The sequence below is a fragment of the Pleurodeles waltl genome, chromosome 7 (assembly GCF_031143425.1).
Source record: "Pleurodeles waltl isolate 20211129_DDA chromosome 7, aPleWal1.hap1.20221129, whole genome shotgun sequence".
Taxonomy (NCBI): Eukaryota; Metazoa; Chordata; class Amphibia; order Caudata; family Salamandridae; genus Pleurodeles; species Pleurodeles waltl.
In genome coordinates this window covers 1,142,211,520-1,142,235,187 of record NC_090446.1, presented here as the reverse complement: position 1 = coordinate 1,142,235,187, position 23,668 = coordinate 1,142,211,520, and positions in this window count along the sequence as shown.

Genomic DNA, 23,668 nt, shown 5'->3' with positions numbered 1-23,668 from the left:
GCACTGTGACAGTAGCGATCAATTACAACAAGTATGCATTCCTCATAGATAAGGGAGCAACCTGATCTTGGGAGAGAGGGAGACCATCCAATTTCTAATAGATCAATGGACACACAAGGATCCTCTGGGGCAGCAATGAGGGTTCCATTTACTAAACCAGTGGAGACGTAAATAGGAGGGAGGTAAATTGATGACAGTTTACTGTTCTCTTCAGCTGCCCTGGCTAATTTATTGGGGAGAGATCTTATGGCCAAATTAAATATGAGTTTTTTTTTTTTTTAAACCTAATGGTTCTATGATTTGTTCCACCATCCAGTATCATGTCTGTAACAGTAGTTTCTTCTACTAGGGATCAAATCAGAGCTTGATTGGCTAATTTAGAAGCATTCATTACAGCATTTAAAATATATATATATATATATATTGTTCTCATAGTATTCAGCAAACACGTAACTCCCCTCTCTCCGCACTAGACCAATAGCAGCTCATGTACACACAGGAAATGTGTGCACCTTTGCCAGCTAGTCTACTCCTGAACTTAACCCCATGGAAGCAGGAGGATTTTAATCATCAGACTATTTCGAGGGGAGTTTCCTGGTTTGCTAGGCATTTTACCAAATAAACCAACATTCACCTCTTTTACTGGGAGAGTCCATATGCTCCAACCTACAAAAGTAATTAGTAGACGCCACCCGCTCCAACACAGTAGGGGGTGACGACAAGGTCCACCTCAAGCTAATTTCTCATCTGGCAAGGAGAATCAACACAAACATCAGTTTCTTATAACACCCAGGGAGCTTCAGTCCCCGGAGTGTCCCATAACACATCCTGAATATCATCAGCGGAAGGGCTACCTCCACCTCTGGACTTATAACATCCTTAAGTACTCTTTCAATGGCTACCCAAAAGTCACCAAGCTTTGGGCAATACCAAAACATATGCAAAACGTTTGCCTTTTCCTCACCACAATGCGGGCAACTTTTTTCATCTTCCCTAGAACTGATAGTTTCTCTGGGGACCAGTATACTAAAAAGAGCCTTAATTGCCCTAATAAAGTTTACCCAAACTTATATGTCTCCATGGAAAGCTGCAAAAAAAGACCAGTTCATCCGATCAAAGGCCTTGGCAACGTCAAAAGTGAGAACCATTAAAGGGGCCCCCTCCTGAACTGCCCTATCTACAGCACCTAATAGATCGTGAGTGAGTTCATGCAGTGGTCTTCCTTTAATAAAGCCCTTCTGATCCTTCTGAATCAACCTACTAATCAGTTTCTCAAGCCTTTTAGACAGAACATATGTGTAAAGTATATAATCCGAATTCAATAAGGAAATAGGCCAATACAACATGCATTGTGCTGGATCCTTTCCAGGTTTTAAAAAGAGACCGATTACGGCTTCATCCCAAGACTTTGGCATATTAGCACCCTCAAGAAGAAGGAGCTTGAACTGCTCCAGCATGATTGACACTAGCTTGTCGCTTAGCAAACTATAAAGCTTATTCGGCAAACTGTCCGGTCCAGGGGACTTCCCCTTCTTTAAGTTTTCATTGCATCATCCACCTCCCCCCGTTCTATAATAATTAATCTATCCTACGCAGATGATCATACTTTTTATTATTAAACGTAAATCTTGGGCCCTCACCCCCTTTCCAATGCCAGATATCCACCAGGCCGAAATCTACCATTGCTTGTTTTACCCAAGATCAAGTTCTAGGGAAATTCACTGTTGGTCTGGGGGTAGATTTATCTAACATAGGATCTAATAAACCATTGAATCCCCTCCTATCACAATTAGGTATTTTGCCGTTAAGATATTGCTATACAGATTCTGAGGAGGTGCTGGATCATCAATGTTGGGATCGTAATATCCGACTATTGTAAGACAAACCCCATACAGGCCCACTTCCATGATCAGCCACCTGCCTTTCGGGTCCGCTATTACATTAGCTACATCAACCTTTAAAGATTTCTTAATAAGAATAGCAACACCCTTTACAGCACATGATTGATTAGTGCTTGCACTGTAACCCACCCACTTCATTTGCTTAAGGGTATCTTTCCACTCTGTTTGTAATAAGTGGGTCTCCTGCAGAATAGTTTGTGCTCCTATTGAGCGGATTAAGGCATCACATTAGATTTTACTTTTTTTCAAGTCGTCCGGACGAGAGCTCAAATGGGGCAATTCTATGCGCCCCTTAAAGACAGTGTGGAGGGTTCCCTGGGGCGCGGGGTGTATCATGGGGCTCTTCACAGTTTTGTGTGGAGGGTTTGCACTAGGTGTGGGAGCATGTGGGGAAAAAATATATAAGTGTCCTCAGATCCTCCATATTTTGGTCTGTTAAAGGTTTGACAATGTGCCTTGGTCCTTTCTCTTGGAGTAATGGCTAGACACAAGAATGTTCAGCTGAAACTTCTCTCATGGAATGTTAACGGTCTTAGGGTTAAAGGGAGAAGGAGGAAGATTTTTGAATTTTTTAAAAAGATAGATGAAGAGGTGGTTATTCTGCAGGAGACCCACTTATTACAAACATAGTGGAAAGATACCCTTATTCATTACAGCGTTATATACAATAATAGCAGAAACACCAGAGTTATTGGGAAGAGAGGTCCAGTTACATAAAGAGTTTATTTTCCGGTGACAAGGGCAATATCGTGGATACCTGACCATGAGCTGATATTATAAATAGAGGCCTTTGAGATAACACCAACCTGTGGCACTGTGATAGCCAGTGATTATAGCCATGTCTTGTGGGCACGTGTTTATATTCATGGACCCATGTAAAATAGTTAGGGAAATATGGGATGATCAACTTTTTGATGATGATTTTAAGAAATCAGTTGTAGCTTTTCAGGATGACATACCAGTGAGAACAGTATTGGAAGTAAGAACGCCCACATCAGATAAAGCTTTTGATTCTGACATGGATGTAGATCTTTCCCAAGTATCAGACATTTTGTGGACTAAGGGTCGCCATGATGTAGGTCTTATTCTACTGCTACTCTATTTAGAATTACACTGAAAGGAAGATGCTATACTACCTAGGGTGAGACAGTATTCTCTTTCTAAAGAAGCAGATTAGGACATTGGCCTTACTATACCAGTGTTGCTAGAGCAAGGAGTAATTTACTCTGGAGCGTTTTCTTGTAATACTCCTATTTATCTGGTTAACAATTTGAAGGGTAATGCTAGGGGTATCGTTCAAGACCTGTGACCCTTGAATGATGTAGTAGTACCAACATTTTCAATTGTTCCTGACCCTTCCATCATTTTGACAAATATTCCTCACAATGCTAAATATTTCTCTGTTATAGATCTCGAGAATGCTTTTTTTAGCATCTCTCATCATCCAGATAACCATTATTTGAAAGTATTTTCCTATCGTGGGACTCAGTATTTGTATTCTTGTTTACCTCAAGGGTATTGTGAGTCCCTTAGCGTTCTCAAAAGTGTGATGAAAAATGATCCGTCAAACTTCCAGTGTGACAGTACCTTGTTCCAGTATGTCGATGACATTAGTTTGTAGTCCTACAGAACAACAGTGTAGAAGGGATACAATATCTCTTTTGGTTACTATTGCACAGAGAGAATACAAGGTGGAAAAAGACAAAGGGGGTCATTCTGACCCTACGACCGCGGGAGCACCGCCAACAGGCTGGCGGTGCTCCCATGGGCATTCTGACCGCGGCGATACCGCCGCGGTCAGAAACGGGAAACCGGCGGTGTCCCGCCGGTTTCCCGCTGCCCAAGGGAATCATCCATGGCGGCGCTGCAAGCAGCGCCACCATGGGGATTCCGACCCCCTTCCCGCCAGCCTGGCTCTGGCGGTTTCCACCGCCAGAACCTGGCTGCCAGGAACGGGTGTCGTGGGGCCCCTGGGGGCCCCTGCAGTGCCCATGCCATTGGCATGGGCACTGCAGGGGCCCCCTAACAGGGCCCCATTCAGATTTTCAGTGTCTGCGTGGCAGACACTGAAAATCGCGACGTGTGCAACTGCACCCGTCGCACCCCATCCACTCCGCCGGCTCCATTCGGAGCGGCATCCTCGTGGAAGGGGGTTTCCCGCTGGGCTGGCGGGCGGCCTTCTGGCGGTCGCCCGCCAGCCCAGCGGGAAACTCAGAATGACCGCTGCGGTCTTTTGACCGCGGTACGGTCTTTCGACCGCGGTACGGTCTTCTGGCGGTTTCCGCCGCCCGCGGAGGTCCGAATGACCCCCAAAGTTCAGTATTGTCAGGAGGTGGTCCATTACTTAGGGCAATTAATATAATCTTCTGGTCGACAAGTAACTCCTGAAAGAGCAGCATCTATACATCAAATGATTGACCCAGAAACTTTTAAGGGCCTACAGAAGTTTCTTGGCCTCTGTAACCATGTAAGACAATGGGTTTTTTGACTACAGCACTTTAATAGTGCCTTTTACAGCTTCTATAAATAGGCAAAAGACAGAAACTATAAGATACAGTGGACACCAGAAATGAGGAAGACTTTCAGGAAAACGGAGATAAAAAGTGCCACAGTTTTGGGGACTCATGATTACTCCAAGAACTTTTGTCACTTTTGTAGTTGCAATGGTCAAGTGATGACAGCTGTCCTTATGCAGAATATCCCTTGGGACACAAACCCATTGCATATTTTAGTGTACAGTTGGATTCAGTAATGAGAGGACATTATCCTTGTACACAAGCTCTCACCACTGTAGCCTTTGGAGTGCAGAAGAGCACATTTGATGCTCTATGCAGCAGATGTAGTCTTTGTCATCATTCAGCTGGCAAAGACTACTCTAACTACACAGAGAGTGTCAGGGTATGAGGGGATACTATCACTACTATCTTTGAAGGTTGTGAAGTGTAATTCAGTAAACCCTGCAACATTCTTTGCCCATCCTATTTTAGACTCTGAAGATGATGTGCATGACTGTGCAACATATATCCGTAATGAATCTAGCCAAACAACAGAGGATCATATTCCAGGTAGTATTGTCTACTTTATTGATGGTTACTCTACTCTTGATCAGAATACAGGGGCGAGACACACAGGTGTAGCAGTAGTCAGAGCACAACAGCATGATTCTTCAGACACTCTCTGCATAGTAGAGCAGTTAATGCTACTAGTACATCACCCTGCACAAGCAGCAGAGTTGACAGCCTTGATAGTGGCTCTTAAGCAAGAAGCAGGAAAAGTCATCATGATATATTCAGATTCAGTTTGTGTTACTACCACTGTACATTTTAGCATTATGAAATGGAGCAGAAGAGGTTTCCTCAAGTCAGACAGAAGTCCTGTTATGCATAGAGGCTATAATAGAGGCACTTGTGTTACCACAGGCAGGAGTTGTGAAGTGTGCAGCACATACAAATGGACCAAATTTTGTGTCATGAGGAAATGCACTAACAGATTAGGCAGCTATGGATGCAGCGAGGTGCACAACCTCGTGTGTATCATCAGGTTCACAACATGTCCCTGTTTTGGTGGCCGAGACTGCCTCACCATCTGAGTCTGAATCTGACACTACCACTGATGATGTCACACCTCATTATGCTGAAACAGCGAGCTGCTCCACCACATGAGAAACAGTTATTGGAGACTAGAGGGTGCTCTCAGTCAGAGGATGACTTAGTTTATAGGAAAATATGAACCAGTGATGCACCAGGATTTACTAATGATAGCTCTTGATCAATTGCATTTACCAGCTCACATCTCGAAAGATCATTTGTCAATGCAAATACAACAAGATTGGTTTGTTCCCAACTTACATGGTATGCATGCCATGTACCTTCATAAGTATACCGTTTATCAACAATTCTCTCCAAATCGCACATTGAAGGTGATAGATTCTACAATTCCACAACCACAAGGTCCTTTTAAAGCTCTCCATCTTGACTTTGGCGACATGTTAGAAAGGTACAGCAACTATCAGTATCTCATAGTTGTAGTTTGTCCTTTTTCTCGATGGATTGAAGAAGGGCTGTGTGTCCATTGTAATGCTAAATCAGCTGCTACTTTACTGATTCCTGAGGTGATTCCCCTCTGGGGAATTCCAGAACGGATAAGATCTGACAACAGCACATATTGTTAATGCAATCATCATACATCTCACAGCAATGCTAAGGATAAAACATAAACTATCCCCAGAGCAATGGCATCGTTCAGAGCCTTAATGGCCTGCTGAAAAAGATCAGCAAGCTATGTGCCACATTGCTTAGGAAGTAGTTGTATGGTTTAGCATTGGCACTCTTCTCCCTTAGGAACACACTTACATCTGATCATCACCTGACACCCCACCAGATAGTGACAGGGAGACATATGAATACGCAAATATCTGCCACTAAGGTACAAGGAGAAAGTGCAGCTAAAATCTTGAATGATGAAATACATGTTTATCTCTCTGATTTAAACAAAGTGGCAAAATTCATTTCCAAACAGGTAACCAAGGCAAAGGAGAAGCATGCCACTGCTGAGGTCGATCTTACAGTTGTACACATAGATGATACAGTTTTTGTCAGACATTTTGTAAGAAATAGAGAGAACAAAGGTTCAATGGACCTTTCACTGTGACAATGACTACCCCGACTGCCCTCAAAGTAGATGGCAGGAACCTTGGATTCATTTATTGGACATTCAATTGAACTTTGCATCACACCAAAAACCACCAGCAATAAATGGAACAAGAGGGGAGAAGAAGATTATGACACAAAAAATACCCCCTCCACCTCTGCCTTTGGACACTTTTCTGCTTTTGGACAATCCTTTGAACCAGTGAACCGAAAGTTATGTATTTTTTAATTACTTTTCCTTTTTTGACTCTTGTTACTATCACTTGTACTATTATTATTGTATACTAATGTATATTCCAGCTCTACTAGTTGCATCATACACAGGCAAAGGGAACTCCCTACATATGATAATGTGTCCCATGGTTTTCATACCAGATTATTAGATAACATGGTATCAACACATGTCAGATATAGGTTCAGAAAGTACTAATGAATCATGTTTTGTTTGCACATTAATTCCTCATGCTACAGGATCAAATAGGTTACATTTAACTAGGTAAAAAAACTCAAGCACAGTTCTAGGTCTTCTACATCTTTACCTATGTAGGATTAAGGCGCAAATGTAGCATGTTAGGGTAGTAGAGTTTTTAGTTAATGCCACAAAATATGACTCTTCAGCAGAAATTTTATACATCCTTACAGATAAACAGGACATTAAGGATGAAATAGCACAAATGAAAACCAGGTCATCCTAGTACTGCAGAATGGGTACAAATGATCTTAGGTTCAGGGTTTTAGGAGTAACAAGCCCGCCCACTAAGTGTTGTAAATATTTGGTAAATCCTTTGCCCCATGATTGTGCTCGTAGGACAGAATTTAGAGGTACTGGATCAGTTTATGCCCATGATCAATGGCATCTTGATATTGAATTTTCCTGCAGGGCCTTTTCTTTATGGAACAGAACTGATATTAGTCAGGATGTAGTAAGAAAGTGTGTGAGTATTTGGGACAACAATGTTGCACGTTACTCTTCAGGAGTTAGTACAGTAAGTCCTCAGACAGTCATGAGATTAGCGCCTATTTCTTTATGTTTCAGAGGAAATGGCACTGTTCATGTAGGCAGGAATATCAACTGCAGGCCAACAACAGATAATGCTGACATGGGCGTGGCACGTCCAGCTCCATGGGCTATTATTGGACGCCCAACTACTACCGAACTGCAATGGCCTAAGTACCATGATCACCTTGCACACACCAGCTTTGGTAATCCCTGTAGTCAATTTATCAACTCTTCATGAAGACCCCAGGAGCCATCTAACGACTTTGTTACATCATCACTGAAAGAGAGGAACTGCAGAGTATTATGGCGCTACCACTTGGAATGATGTTCCCTAAGAGTACAAGTTGTTTACTGATGCACAGTTGTTCTTTGAAAGCATTCTGCCATTTGTCCAGGCAAAGGCAACTGCTTAATGGCTACAGATAGCTCAATGGGAACCTATGAAGTGTATAAATGCTATAAAAGAAGGATTTAATGCCATAAAGGCAGAGCTGTGTGCTATGAAAATGATGATAATGCAATACCGTTATGTAATTGATCTTATGATGGCCATGGAAGGAGGGGTATGTGCAAAGATTGGGACTGCTTATCGTACTGATATTCCAGTAAATGATGCGGACAATGGAACTTTGTCAGAGGCCAAACAATCTTACAACCATCGTGGATGTCGCAACTGTTGGGAGCTTTGTTGCTAGCTCTTGTGGCCATGTTATTGGTATGTTTTAGCATTCAATTAATTTTAGCATGTTGAACAAGGATCAGTACAAAGGTCAGTGGAGCTGCGGCTGGTCTGAAAAATCTTCAGCCTATAATGTTGCTACCCACTACAGCTAAGGTTTTGGAGAAACATTTGAATCAAGAACTAGCCCATTTTCTCTATGAAAATAACACATGGCACACTCTCAGCATGGGTTCAGAAGCAATCACAGTACCGAATCCACCTTGCTTACGACTGTGGACAACATTGGTCAACAAGTTTACCAAGGTGGAGCTGTTATTCTGGTGATGTTGGAACTATCTGCAGCCTTTGACACCATCCCTCCATCTCTTCTGGTGCAAAAGCTGCAACAGGCTGGGCTGAGGAATGAGGCTCTTGAACTTTTAGAGTCCTTTTTAGTGGATAAAACGATCACTGTGAGTTGCGGGGAAGTTCAATGCCAGTCCGTTCCAACTGCTGTGTGGAGTTCCGTGGGGCTCCTCCCTCAGCCCCACTTTATTCAACCTGTATGTCGCTCCCTTGGCACAGCTGGTACGTTCATGAAGCTTTCAAGTGTCTTCATATGCGGATGATAATCAAATCATCATGCCCATTGTGGATGATTGGGAAGAGGTGGCTGGCAAATTCAGGTCTTGCATTGTAGAGGTTAGCACTTGGATGAAGCAGAATGGTTAAAAATGAATGGAGAAAAGATGGAAATTGTGATTTTTGGAGCTAATAATTCGATTTTGAATAGTTGTTGGTGGCCTGGCTCTTGTGAACCGCCCCCTTCTCTGGTTAATGTGGTGAGGAATCTGGGTATTATTTTTGATGATACTCGGGACCTTTGACAGCCAGGTTACCAAAATGGGAGCTCTTGCTTTTGGATGATTGAGACTCTGAAAAACAATTTTCCTTTCATACCGGTGGACCTCAGGATGCCAGTGTTCCTGGTGCTTATCACATCTCACTTTGACTACTGTAGTGCCCTCTATTTAAATGTTAATCAGTACTCCCTTATAAGGCTTGAAGTTATTCAAAATGCGGTGGCACAGTTAGTTTTAGGCCTATCTAAAAATAGCTTGGTGAGGGAGTACTTGAGGGTGCTACACTGGCTTCCAGTGAGGAAGCGAATTAGCTTTAAGGCCTTATGCATGGTGTTCAAGGTCCTCCACCAGCAGGGCTCACTCAATCAATCAGGACTTGCATAGCGTGACACTATCACCCCTATGGGTATCTGAGTGCTGATGGTGCCATGTCTCCATCAAAAAGCCAGGTCTTGAGCTTCTTTCTGAAGTCTGTCAGGGAGGGTGCTGCTCAGAGGTGGAGAGGCAGGTCATTCCAGAGCTTGGCAGTGATGGAGGAGAAGGAGGGGATCCTGCAGCTGATGCGACAGATGTAGGGAATATGCGCGATGGTGAGTGAGCAGGAGCGCAGGTGTCTTGTGGGTTGATGGAAGTTAAGACGGTAATTGATATAGGAGGGTCCTTGATTGTGTATGGCTTTGTAGGTGATAGTGAGGATTTTGAACTGGCTTCTCTTCTGGATGGTGAGCCAGTGGAGATTTCTGAGGTGGTGGGTGATATGGACCCACTTTGGAAGGTCTAGAATGATTCTGGCCACAGTCTTCTGGATGTGCTGGAGTCTTCTGAGTAAATGGGAGGGGATTCTGGCATAGAGGGCATTACTGTAGTCGTGGTGGCTAGTTTCGAGTGCCTGTGTGGCAGTCTTTCTGGTGCTGGTTGGAATCCATCTGAAGATGATCCAGTGGAGGAATGCGAAGGGTATGAAAGCAGGAGGAGGCTACTGCTTTAACTTGTTGTTTCATGGCTAGTTGGCTGTCCAGGATGATGCCTAAGTTGCGTGCATGGTCTGTTGGTGTGGGTGTAGGCCCAAGTTCTGCTAGCCACCAATTGTGGTTCCATATGCCAGAGTTCTTTCCGAAGATCAGTACCTCAGTCTTGTCGGTGTTGAGTTTGAGGCAGTTGTCTTTCATCCACTTGGCTAGATGGTCATGCTGTTGCAGAATTCGGGTTTGGCGTAGGTGGGGTCTTAGTAGTAGGATCAGCTGGGCTTCGTCAGATTAAGGGGGTCATTATGACCCTGGTGTCGGCGGAAATATGGCAGTAAGTACCGCCAACAGGCTGGCCGCCATATTATGACATTGGCGGGTTGGCTGAATCCAATGTACAACTCCAACCGCCATGGAGGTGACAGCCGTCAGGCTGGAGATATATACTTCCAGCCCGGCGGCCGTCACTGTTCCACCCGCGGGATTATGACCCCGCCTACTGCCATGGTTTTCGTGGCTTCCTTACTGCCACGAAAACCATGGTGGTAGTCATTATCAGTGACAGGGAATTCCTCCTCCCCCTCCCTCTCCAGTTACCCCACCACCCCCCTGCCTCTCCAATGCCCCCCCATACCCCCACTACAATTACAGCCACCCTTCACACACACACTCACACATACACACACACATTCCCACAAACATCCGCGCATGCATACTTCCACTCACACACACCTGCACACACTTTCAAACATGCATGCACAAACGCATTCACAAAACAGAACATACATGCACTCACACCTTCATACATGCACACTCGCATCCAATACGCAACACACACCCGCATTCAGGCACATGCAAACATACACCCCCCCCACACACACACAACACCACCTCCCCTGTCGGAGCACCCACTTACCTGTGTGCAGGGGGTCCTCTGGCAGGAGACGGGACAGGGCCCTGCTGCCAGCAGCAGTGTCCGCCAGCAGAACACCGCCAGGCCGTATTATTTGTCCTAATACTGCTGGCAGCGGTCTCCTGGCGTGGTGCTGCTGCTGGCAGCAGCGCCACCTTACCACCATCTGCTGGCATGGCCGCTGCCGGATTTCCACCATCCTTTTGGCGGAAATCCGGCTGTGGTCATATGGCAGATGGCTGGTAGCCGTGGCGATGGTCTTTTGGCGGCCGTCGTGGCGGCAGTAAGCGTTTTTTACCGCCACTATCATAATGAGGGCCTAAGAGATTATGTTGCATCTGTGGGATTTGATGACGTCTGCAAGGAAAGTCATGTAGTCTTTGAAGAGGATGGGGCTGAGGGACGAGCCCTGGGGTATGCCACATATGATGTCCTTAAGCATGGAAGAGAAGGGAGGCAGTCGGATGCTCTGTGTTCATCCTGTGAGAAAGGAGGCAATCCATTTGAGGGCATTTTGCTGTATCCCGATGTTGTGTAGTCTGTCATGGAGGGTGTGATGGGAGAGCATGTTGAATGAGGCACAGAGGTCAAGGAGGATCAGAGCCACAGTTTCTCCTTGGTTGATTAGGTATCTGATGTCATCTGTTGGGCTGATCTGTCTGGTCTCCATGCTGTGGTTGCTACGGAATCCTGGTTGAGAACTCTGCCTGTTTCCATGTTTTTGGGGAAGTTGACTTGGAAATGGAGATGCTGAGGATGCTGGTGAGTTCTGTGCTGATTTGGTTGGTTCTGAGGTTGAAGAGACTGTGGGGGCAGGGGTCGGTGGGTGCCCTGGAGGGGATGGAAGTCATGATAGATGCAGTGGTGTGGATGGTGAGCGGGGATCAGGTGGTGATTGTGTGGCAGGTGTTCGTTGGTTGGTTGGGGTGGTTGAGGATGAGAGAAGCGGGTTGAGGTTGAGTTTGTTCTGTCTGGTGGCAATCTTGCTGTAGAAGTAGTCCAAGGGGGTATCGCAGAGATCTTGGGAGGGGTGGTTGACGTTCTCTTTGCTGTTGGGTTTGAGAATTCCTTCACTATGTTGAAGAGTTACTTTGTGTGGTTGGCTGCAGATTTGATGTGGGCAGTGATGGCTGTCCTCTTGGCTTCCTTGATTGTTTGGTGGTAGTTGTGGAAGGCTGCTCTGAAGAAGGTTCTTTAGGCAGGGTAGTGGTCCTCCATCTTTTCCCAAAGTGGTAGCAGTTTCATTTGATGGTTCTGAGTTCTGAGGTGTACCAGTTGGTGTATTTAAGGATTTGCTGGTTGTTGCTGGTTTTAGCCGTGCAACATTGACGGCCCAGTTGGTGATCCATTCTGTGAAGTTCTGGATTGCTTGGTTCAGGTCTCCTGAGGCTTCGGAATGGGTGGAGCTGAGGGCCTGAATTAATTGGGTCTTAGCAGCAGTGGGGGTAGCTGTTGTGTGTGGCTCTGGTATGTTGGGCATTAGAGATGATGAGGTAGACGATAGAGTGGTCAGTCCAGTTGAGGTCAGTGATGGGACTGAATTTTCCTCTGTCGCTGGAGGAAAGAATGGTGTTGAGTGTGTGCCTGGCCTTGTGCATGGGCTTGGTGACCAGTTGGTTGTGGCTGAGGTTGTTCATGTTCTCCAGAAGAGTGGTGGTGTTGGCGTCATTGGGGTCCTCAAAGTGGAAGTTAAGATCTCTGAGTAGGATGTAGTGTTTGGAGTTGATGGCTAGGGGGGCTATGAAGTTTGAGGTGGTATTGCAGACAGCTGGCAGGGGTCCTTGGGGTCTGTAGGCAATGGTGCCTCTTAGTGTGGCCTTGACATCGGTCTGTAGTTGGAAGTTGAGGTGTTCCATGAGAGGAGTGGGGGTGTAGTTGTTTGTGCTGCAGCAGATAGTTTCCTTGAAGATGATGGCAATGCCTCTGCCTATTTTGTTGGTGTGGTCTTGGTGTATCATCTTGAAGCTGTTTAGGGTGGTGATGGCAATGTCAGGTTTCAAGGAGGGGTTGAGCCTAGTTTCTGTGATGAAGGCAACGTCGGGGGAGAGGGAGGTGATGGTGTCCCAGATTGCTGTGGCATGCTTGCTGCGGGAGTGGGCGTTGAGCAGGATACAGTGGAGATGATCTGGGTTGTGCGTAGTTGTGTGATCTGCTGCGGGGTGGGGGTCCGGTGGTCCTGTGGTGCATGAGAAGCAGCAGAGAAGGCAGGTTAGGGGTCCTTTAGTTGATTGTGGGGTTAATGTGAAGCAGTGGTTGTTTCAGTGTCCAGGGCCAGAAGTTCCTTGGTTGAGTAGCGGCGGATAGGAGTAGGGCCAGGGGTCCTAGCATTGGGTGTGGTCCAGTCCAGATGGGCTTGCCTTTGGTGCATCGATGGTGCAGCCACACAGCGGCCTCTATAAGTAGTCCTGAGAGGTGGGAGTGACAGACAGGGAGGCAGGACGGCGGAAAGCGGGAACAGGCAGAGTGTGGAGGAAAAATGACAAGAACGAGCAGGGTGGGAGCAGCAGCAAAGAGAACCAAAACAGAAGGAAAGCAATAGCAAGTGAAATGGCAACCAAAAACAAACTCAGAAATGAAGCAACTTTAAACATATCAACAGCCAGAACTGGCCACCAAAATCAGAGAAGAAAGCAATAATGATTGTGACAGTAACAATGACAAGTGCACAGAAGGAAACGGACACAAACACAATGCAGGACAGAAGGCTGGAGGCTCAGGGCCACACTAAGCAGACCCACAATTCATGGTCTTGAACTGGAGGCACACGGGGCTGGATGTCAGTTCCAGTCACGAGGAGCTAACTGGCAGCAAGGGAGCGGCGCACAAGACCAGTGGTCAAGGGTTACTTTAGGTCCGCCCTTACCTGGTATGCTCCCATAAGGTCGTTGAGATCTTCAGGCCAGAGAAAAGTCAATGTTCCCAGGTTTCAGAAAACGAGATGGGGAAAGAGACTTTATGGTGACTGCTGCCAGAATATGGAATAAGCTGCCTAACTTCATCAGAGGAATTGACTCCTATATGATTTTTTGAAGACTGGTGAAAACTTGGCTATTTTCTGCAGCATATTGGTTTGTCTGACTGACTTGGTTTCTGTGCGCCTTTCTGCTTTTGCCATTCCTCCCTTCACCTGGTTCTTAGCACTTTGATGCATATTTTGGTTTAACACACTTTACAAATGCAAATACAAATACAAGGCAGGAGGGATGTTAGGACACTAAATTGAGGGCAATACATATCACCTACTGCCAAGTACAGACCAAGGTTCAGACTCAGTAGTTGAAATATCAACTAGAGAGGGGAATGTTGGAGAGGAAATGGAATGTGAAGTAATGATGCTACATCAGACTTTGGTAGAAAATTATAAAAAAATTGGGGGGCATATTTATACTCTGTTTGCGCTGAATGTGCGTCAAACATTTTGATGCACATTCGGTGCAAACCGTGCACCATATTTAAATTTTGATGCCTGCGGACGTCAAAATTCCTCCGTGTGCGTCATTTTTTGGATGCGGGAAACTGTCTTGCGTTAATAACATGCAAGGTAGGCATTCCTGCCCAAAAGAATGACTTTGGGGCTTATGCGCAGGAGGGGGCAGGCCTTAAAAAACGGCACACAGCCTGATGTGTGCGTTTTTGTAACGCCTGTGTCAGGGCAGGTGTTTAAGGGACATGTGGGCTCACTTCCATGGTCTCTAACCATGGAAGGAGTCCAGAGGTGCCCTTCCCTGCCCCCAGGGACACCCCCTGCCACCCTCACCCACCCCTGGAGGACACCCATGGATGGGGGAACCCATCCCAGGTAAGTACAGGTAAGTTGAGGTAAGTATTTTTTTTTATTTTTTTAAAGTGGCATAGGGGGGCCTAATTTGACCCCCCCTACATGCCACTGTGCCCAATGGCCATGCCCAGGGGACAGAAGTCCCCTGGGCATGGCCATTGGGCAAGGGGGCATGACTCCTGTCTTTGCTAAGACAGGAGTCATTTCAATGGGGGTTGTGCGTCAAAAAATGGCACAAGCCCGGTTTGAGGCATGATTTTTGCCTCAAACCTGACTTGCACCATTTTTTGACGCACAACCCCCATTTTCATTTTTTTTTACTCAGACCAGTCCGCAGCACGGGCTAACATCATTCCTTAAATAAGGCACCCGCATGGTGTGTAGGAATGGCGTTAGCCGGTGGTAAATCTTTTACGCAAACCAGTGCCGACGCTGGTTTGCGTCAAAAAGTATAAATATGGGCCTATATGTGGTGAAAGAGCAGTGTAGGCCTAAAATTTGTGCTGATGCCAGAGAGTTGAAGAGTTCACTTGAAATGCATGAAAATAGAATGCATGACCAGCAAGGTCTTAGTTAAAGGAAAACCCATGTTTGAAGAAATCTGTAGCCTTAAACACACAGGTACATATTTTGTTAATTCAGTAAATTAAAAACATGATTGAAGAAGCAGCAAATTGAGACCAGCTGTTTACCTGTATAGAGAAAACTACTCTCCCTGCCGCAACAGCAAAAAGCTGTGTTTGCCTTGCCAAGAGGAGGCTTGTCTTTTTTATCTTAAGTTTCCCCACAACACTGGTAAGGGGGCTAGGTGGCACAAGGTGGAGACTGGCTCTGTTTCTAAGCACCCAAATTCCTCTCTGCCATTTGATTGTTCTGGTCTCATTTGATAACCATTTCCCTTCACTTAGTGTGTGTGGGCTTTTCCGCTCTCCATCGCACTGACTGATGTTGCTGAAAGAGGGTTCCTATCTACCAGGGCACTAGTAACCCCTTCAGCAACCCCACTTTAACCCTGTGCATCCCTCATTCCATTGGCTCGGTTCTTCTTCTTGTGTTCAACAAGGGTATTCTGAGAGAAGTTCCTATGAAATAGCTGGGCCTAGTGCACAGAGGGGAGCTGCAGTGGCTAACAACGTTGTCCCACCCAGGTATGCTGAGGAGCAAATCACAGGCAAAGCAAATACCGGGAGGATAGATACTTACCAGTGAGCAGGTTAAGTGCCTGTGAGCAAGGTTGTTAGTGCATAAGCAACAGATGCAGGAGTATTCAGTGGAAAAGCATTTAGGGCATTCAGAGTGGGCTGTTGCGAGCTCTCCCTACAGTGGCAGCAGTGCATTCACTCAGTACTTTATCGTGCTCCCAGAGTCCAGTGCTGGGTGACTTCATTCTGGGTTAGTTCCTGCTGAGGAGGTCAATTGATGCACTAGTGTCACCTTTTATTTGTTGCTTCTAACTGTTGCTGTCTTTTATTGACCTTCTTGAATTCAAAGTCACTGCCTCTGTGGGCTTCAGGTTGCAGAGTCTTGAGGATCTGGCATCAATCGTGCCCTTCACAGCATCTCTGCCCACTGGCTCAAGCCCTCTCTGAGTCCACCAAGCGAGGCACTGGGGAAGGAGCTTCAGTTTTACTCTGTTGAAAGACATCTGTGTCTCACCTCCTTACCCTTCTGCCCACCTGCGTCCAGTGGAACTGCCATGTGTTCTCATGTCTTCAACCTCACAGGTTTTTTGCTGCCTGAGTGTTCAGTTGCTCCTGCTCCTCTGCCTCCTCTAGCATAGGAAGACCTTTCGGGGCTCCTTGTGGCTACTGTAATGTCCTGCTGGACACTTAATGAAGCAACACCTTCTTAGGGGCTGTACTTACACACACCCTGCACCCATTTATCACTGGCGTCACCAGTTAGGTGACCCTGTTAATAAAATACTTGGGTGCACAAGTCCAATGCCAACTAAACACCCATACCACTGGTGTCTGTGATGTTATCTCCTTATCATGTGGGCTTATAGCCGACGACACCATACTGGTGATGAGGGCGGTATCCTAGACCATGCCCCAACAGCATCCTTGTGACCCGTTCCAACACTGTTAGATGATTGTGACCTGCGCAGTGTTCTACCTGACAGCAGACAGCCAGGCTACATCACGTAGTCTGCTGGGGCCACCGATGGATGCTGGGAAGGAGGCTGACACCTCCAGAAAGCCCATGACTGTGAGCAGAAGGGGCCAGTCTTCTGGAGAGCACATCCAAGGTGAGGAGGTGCACCGCTACAGCTGAAGAAGTCGCACACTATGACACGGTGCCAGCAGAGCTCCCTGTGACCATCCTAAAAAGGAAACAAAATCAGAGGCCGCACTGGAGGAAGTTGGAGGAGTGTGCATGCAAGATAGTCCATTCTGAAGGCCCGGTGAGAGACTGGAAGCACAGGTCCACCCCCTGCACCTTGTGCACCGACCCCAAGTTGACCGTGGTAGTCGGGGACAGATTAGAGCAACTGTGTTAGCTCATGCTAGAAGGTGCTGTGTATCCAAAAAAAAGAAGAAAACCAGCAAATGGTTGTAAGAAGTCCTCAACACAACCGTTTGAAAGAAATGGTAAACAAATCTGCGATAAACATTTGAAGCCTAAGAATCATTGAACATCACAGATTGTTTTAGATACTGGCCAATCAACGAATGCTTGGATATTTTGGATGGGCATTTGCATTCCAGATGGAGACAGAATTACTCCCACAGAGGTCCACCTAACATGGAAATCTCATTTTCTCAAATTACAGTATAAATGGTCCTTTTTTTTTTTTAAGGTGAAAAGGATCGACTTTAAATGTTGGTCATGACTGGTCTCATCATCAGAATAGACCAGAATGTAGTCTATGTACACAATAAAAACAATGCCATAGATAGTCACTTAAATGGTCATTACAAAAACTGAAATGCTGCTGGAGCGTTACATAGGCCAGAAGGTATGACAGTATACTCAAAACGTCCAAATTAAGCCTGGAAGGTTTTCCACTCATCTCCCGTTCTCAAACAGACCAGATGATCTACACTAGTTTAGATAGTTACATTTCTCATCTTATTCAGAAGCAAAGGGATGAGGGGTAGAGGTTCTTCATTGTAATCTTTTTCAAGGCCTGGTAATCTAAGCAGGCTCTAAGATCTCTGTTGTCCTAAGGAACAAAGAATAGAAGAGAGGCTGCTAGAGACCCAGAAGGTCCCATGAAGCCATTGCTAGTTATTGATCCAGATATTGCCATACATACAGATTCTCCTTTTTTGGGTAGAGCATAGATACAACAGCTAGGTACACTGGCTCCAGGTACCAGATCTATTTGGCATATGGCCGATGAGGAGGGAACACTTCAGCTTGCTTTTCGCTCAATACATTTTCAAATTGCTTTTACTGGCATGGCAAGCGGGTATCTTTTTTGGCAGCTGTGTCTATATGAAGCCTAGTGAGTAAGATCTCTTACTCTTTTTTTTACATTCTATGAAGAAGTTTGTTGACAATAGAAGGAGGAAACTGTAGAGAGTTGGTTCTCTAATCTATGGTTGGGTTGTGTTAAACCAACCAAGGTATTTCAAGAATTAATCTACATTGAAGGACACAAATAATGTTGAAATTGATTTGCTCAGAATGATCAACCAGTTGATCTTGATATACTATGTCTACTTCAGAAGTTTGAAGGGTAACCAGACCATGGGATAATAAACTACCATCTACGCTTGCATTGCTTCTGGATCTTTGTTGTAATACAAATGATTTTTAGTTTTTGAACCAAAATCTAAATCAACAAAATTCTCAGGGTCTTTTGAAAAACTCTCTGGTGCAGCCAGAGGAATTTAGGTAGGAACATTAGCAGAAATATTAGTGGGAGCTGAGATCGCAGTTCAGGCGGAAGGAATGGTTCCTGTGTGACTCCCACCTGCAGGCCTTCCCCAGGGTATAACAAGGGGATTTTGATCACATATTCCCACAAATTCAGTCTGGAGATGGGCCACCTTATCTGCTACTTTAAATGTGACATTCTTGGACACCACTAGATTTCCCTGCACTTGGATAAGTACTTTTATTAAGTTGTCTAAGGTGGCCATGTTCAAGTCCCTTGTGCAAACCCAGAGAAAAATATTAGTGGACTCATCATTCTCTCAACATCGATTCTTCCTCAGGATCTGCATGGTGATCTTAGGGGTCCATCCACAGGCACCACCAACTCTGAACATGTCACGATCTGAATGCTTCTTACTGCGGTTATCTGTCAATCTTGAGGCACCACGTGGTCTCTTGCTGGTTCTGGACTGACCAAGGTAAGGGCGACCCTTTCCAGTAGCCACGGTGCTGCTGATAGAGTAACACCAAGCAGACTGTGACCTCCAGAAGGAGTCCCAGAGGAAAAACCCCAATCCTGGGAAAAACCTCAGAAGCAAGGAACTCTTGAAAAGAGGTAACAAAAAAGAGAAGCGTAAATAGTATTGGAAACAGCAAAAACTGCAGACAAGAAAAAACTGGAGCAGTCCAAAAAACACTGGATACAGGAGCGAGGAGCACCACCAGAACGATAGTGTTTGCAACGCAAGGAACAGAAGACCAACTGTGCTTATATGCTGGCAAACAGGATGTGACACGCAGGAAATTCTGAAGACACCATCTTGAATTGGGAAAAGCCAAATTAGAGTGAATGGAAAAATAGCCATGGTGTAAAAGAGGAAGCAAAAATGCAGGGAAGGAAACACTGACTCCTGGCAAGAAGAAAAGATGGCTAATAGGGAAAGCACAAAGAAAGAGAAAACAAGAAAATTGGATTATGCATTTCTTTCTTCACTTTATTAAAACAGAATTTTCAAAGAATATTTGAAAAGAAAAAATATGTAACATCAGGACTACTTATCCCATGAAACCTGGGGAGTAAGTGTCCATAGTAACCAAAGTCCAATCATAACACAGTCCATTGTATATCAGTGTATTGCTTCTCTTCCCGTTCCTCTTCTTCACTGGAGGTAGTTTAGCCTTTGTTGATAATCCTATTCTAACCTTTGATCATTACTTATGCAATAAAAAATACTGCATGTTATAAACTTATCACAAATTTACAAATCTTGACATACCAAGACAAATAACACACCATTAGGTTGGATGAGTTGAAAAATATATGTATAACTGAATCAATTTCTAGAAATACTTATACATTAGTATCGATAATTACTTTACTTACTGAGAATGGAGGAATATAGGGACAGTCAAGAGATCATGCTTTGATGGCTCTTGGTGGGATAATTTCCTCTGTGTTCTTAAGAGAATTGAAACTTTCCTTCTTGTTAGCTAGGACATTTTTCATTCTAAGTCAGGACTGGAGGCGAGAATTATGCTTGTTCAAAGCTTACTTACCACTAGAAATTCGGATGACCAATCTACAGCGTTCATGATATCCTGCAATCTGCCGCCTTCCTGGATGGCTTTAGACACCATAGCCCCACCTGTGGAATGAGCACCAAACTTATGTATATCGACCCCACCTTCTGCCATGATCGATCGTACTCACTTGGAAATAGAGGGAGAAGAAGATGCCTTAAAAGGTTTCTGCAAGGCAGTGAGGAGTTTACTCTCCCCTGGGGGTCTGATCTCAGCTATCATGTCCTCATATGCCTTAATACATCTTACCACACATAATTTAGGTTGTTCAGAAAAAAACTGGATAGGACCGCGACCTGATATTAATTTTAGTTCTGCTGGATATAGTAAATGTGACTCCTTCAGGAGTGAAAATCCTGGCTGAAATATCAAGTGCTCGGATATCCGAGACTCTTTTACATGATATGAGGCAAAGTAAGATGGCTAACTTTGCATAAAGCTCTTTTCAAACTAAATATTGGTTATCCTGCCAATTCAACAAAAATCGTAATGCTATATTAACATCCCATAAACCTGAATATCTGGGTTTAGGGGGTCTAGAGAGTCAAATACCTCTAATTAATTTACAGATCCAAGGATGTTCACCAATTGGTTTGTTGTCAGTTGGATCATGCCCTGAAGATACGGCTGACCTGAAGGAGTTGATAGTACAGTAAACTAATCCAGAATTGGTCAATTCTGCTAAGAAATGTATTATATGAGTAAATTCTGCCCCCCAAGGGATGTTTTCCACACACTAATGATGCCATCATCGCCAAGCCGACCGATACCTCTTCATGCCCAAACCCCACGCTTGTTGCATGAATTTTTCAGCTTCTGCTGAAAGTTGACCATTTTTCCAGCGTCTCTGGAAATCCTCCATGCCATCGGGGAAAAATGACCGTTAAGGACCATCTGATGCAAGTAAACTCGGTGATCCCGTAGGACTGAATAAGGGCAGTTTTCCCAAGAAATTTCCATCAGCATCGGGAACCATGCTTGGGATTTCCAAATCAACGTTACTAGCACCAGCAATGCTGTTTGTCATCTGATCTGTCTTGAGCCTTCACCCTGGGAATCATTAGAAAAGGTAGAAAAGCAAAATGTTGATTCTTCGACCATTCCTGAAGGAAAACATCCACTGCTGCTGCATCTGGATCCAGCCTCTAAATCATGTAGTGCGGTAGTTGATGATTCCATTCAAGAAGCGAAAAGGTCCAGGTCGCATGGACCCCATTTTTCTATGAGGGCTAGGAAAGCAGTGCCATCCAGTTGCCAATTGCTGCTGTCCATGAAATTCCTGGAGTTCTAGTCTGCTACAGTATTCTGGATTCCTGAAAGGTATTCTGCTGTCACCACTATTTGTTTCTGTATGTAATAATAATGCCAGAACTCCTTCACTAGTTATGAAAATATTTTTTTATTGAGTGCCTCCCAGATGGTTGATGTATTGTACTGCTGAGGTGTTGTCCATCTGTAACAGGATACAGCAGGAAACTCTGTCCTTGGTGAGAGATTTTATTGCAAAACGATCTGGCCAGGAGTTCCAAGCAATTTATATGTAGTTCGAATTCTTCAGTTGACCATCTGCCCACCATTGAAATGTTTTTGCTCCCCAGCCCAGACGGCTGACATCTGATTCTATGACAATGTTTGTTGTTGTCCCAAAGATCACTCTTCTGTTCCAGGCTTTCATGTGATCTATCCACCATTGGAGCTTTGTCCTGGCATCCTCACTCCAAGAGTTCAGTTCCTAGTACGTTAGACCCCTGCGTAAGTGAGTGGCCTTTAGCCTCTGTAGAGCCCGATAGTGTAGAGGGTCCCGGGAAGATGGTTTGGATTGATGATGAGAAAAGACCCACTAATCCGGCCAGTTGACAAAGAGATATTCTGTCTTGTAGAAGGACAGTCTGGAGTTCATTCTCAATTTATGTAAGACTTTTGAGGTAGGAAGACTTAGGGAAGCTCTCACTAAGTTGATAAGGAATCCCAGCAAAGTGATCTGCTGGTTTGGAATGAGTTCTGATTTCTGTTTGTTGATAATAAACCCCAGATCCTGGAGGAGACCAACAGTCATGTTCGGATTGAATTTGAGATGTGCTGGAGATTGGTCCCAAGAAGGATGCCGTCTAGGTAGATGACCGTCTGAACGTCCCTTATGCGGAGGATCTCCACCACTGATTTAGGAGTTTAGTAAAGCACCATGTGGCTGAGGATAAACCGAAGGGGAGGGCTCGAAATTCATACACTTGATCCCTCTATAAAAACTGTAGAAATCTCCAGTGAGGAGGGAAGATAAGAATGTTGAGATAGGCATCCTTGAGCTCCAACCTGACCATCCAATCCCCTGTCAAAAGAATGTTCCTGAAGAGATGGATCCCCTCTATCTTGAAGTGGCGGTAAACCAAACTCTCATTGAATTCCCTGATTTATTACAGGCCTGAAACCTTTGTAGTTCTTTTGCACCAGAAATATGTTGCTTAAAAATCCCTGAGGGTGAATTATTGACCTGTAAATGAAACTTATTTGTAGTAATTTCTTCACTTCGGAATCGATTAAGATTATCTCCTTCTTAGAAAAGTTGAATTTTCAGAACTGGTAATCCATAAAATTCGATGTGAAAACCTTGAACAGTTTGAAGGACCCACGGGTCTGTTGTAATCTTCCCCCAATTGTATACAAATTGCTGGATTCTCCCTCCCAGGTCTTGAGGGAAAAAAGGATATTGTTTACTGGTGGTTCCTCCTGGTGCCTTAACACCTCCTCTGCCAGCATAGTTGTTCCTTCCTTTGCCTGAACCTCTGCTTGGATAGAAGATTCCCTGTCTTCCATCATTCCATCTGTTGTTTATTTTAAGTTGGGCTATAGAGGTAACTTGTTGGAAGGAGTAGTTGGAGGAGCAGCACCTACCTCTTCCGTCCCCTTCAAAAACCTTTTCAGGAAAGATTTTTTTAATAGAAGATTGTGCCTTGTCAAGGGCAGAGAAGGTTTCCACAAACTTCCCTAGCTCATTGACAAAGGGTTCCCCAAAGAGGTTACCCTGAGCAACTGGACCAGCCTCCAAAGTTGCTAATTCCCCAAGTTTTGGATCTGTTTTTATGAGCAGGGACCACCTGCGTTCTGTTGTTAGTGCATAATTTGCGCTTCCTAGCAAACATATAGCTCTCTGACACCAACCCTCAATGATTTCGGCAGACATGAGAACACCTGATTGTTTTGGTTGAACCACTAGTTGAATGATCTGGGTAAGAGGGCCAACAACATCCAGGAGTTTATCCTGGCAATTCCTCCAAAGCCATAGAATGCAAGGGGCATTAGCGGGCCTTAGAGTGCCCACGGCTGGAATGTTGACAAGGTATTGGCAGCATAGCCGAGATGGCGTACTTTCGAGGCACCACAGCACTAGATAACCTCCAGTGGCCCTACCACGAAACTGCCCAAAGTCTTTTGCCCCATGAAGGAGAGGAGGCATTATAGAAGTGACCTAAGTTACGAAGGGCAGCTCATAGTTCGCCACCACCTAAAGTGACACAAGTGGTTCACACAGAGG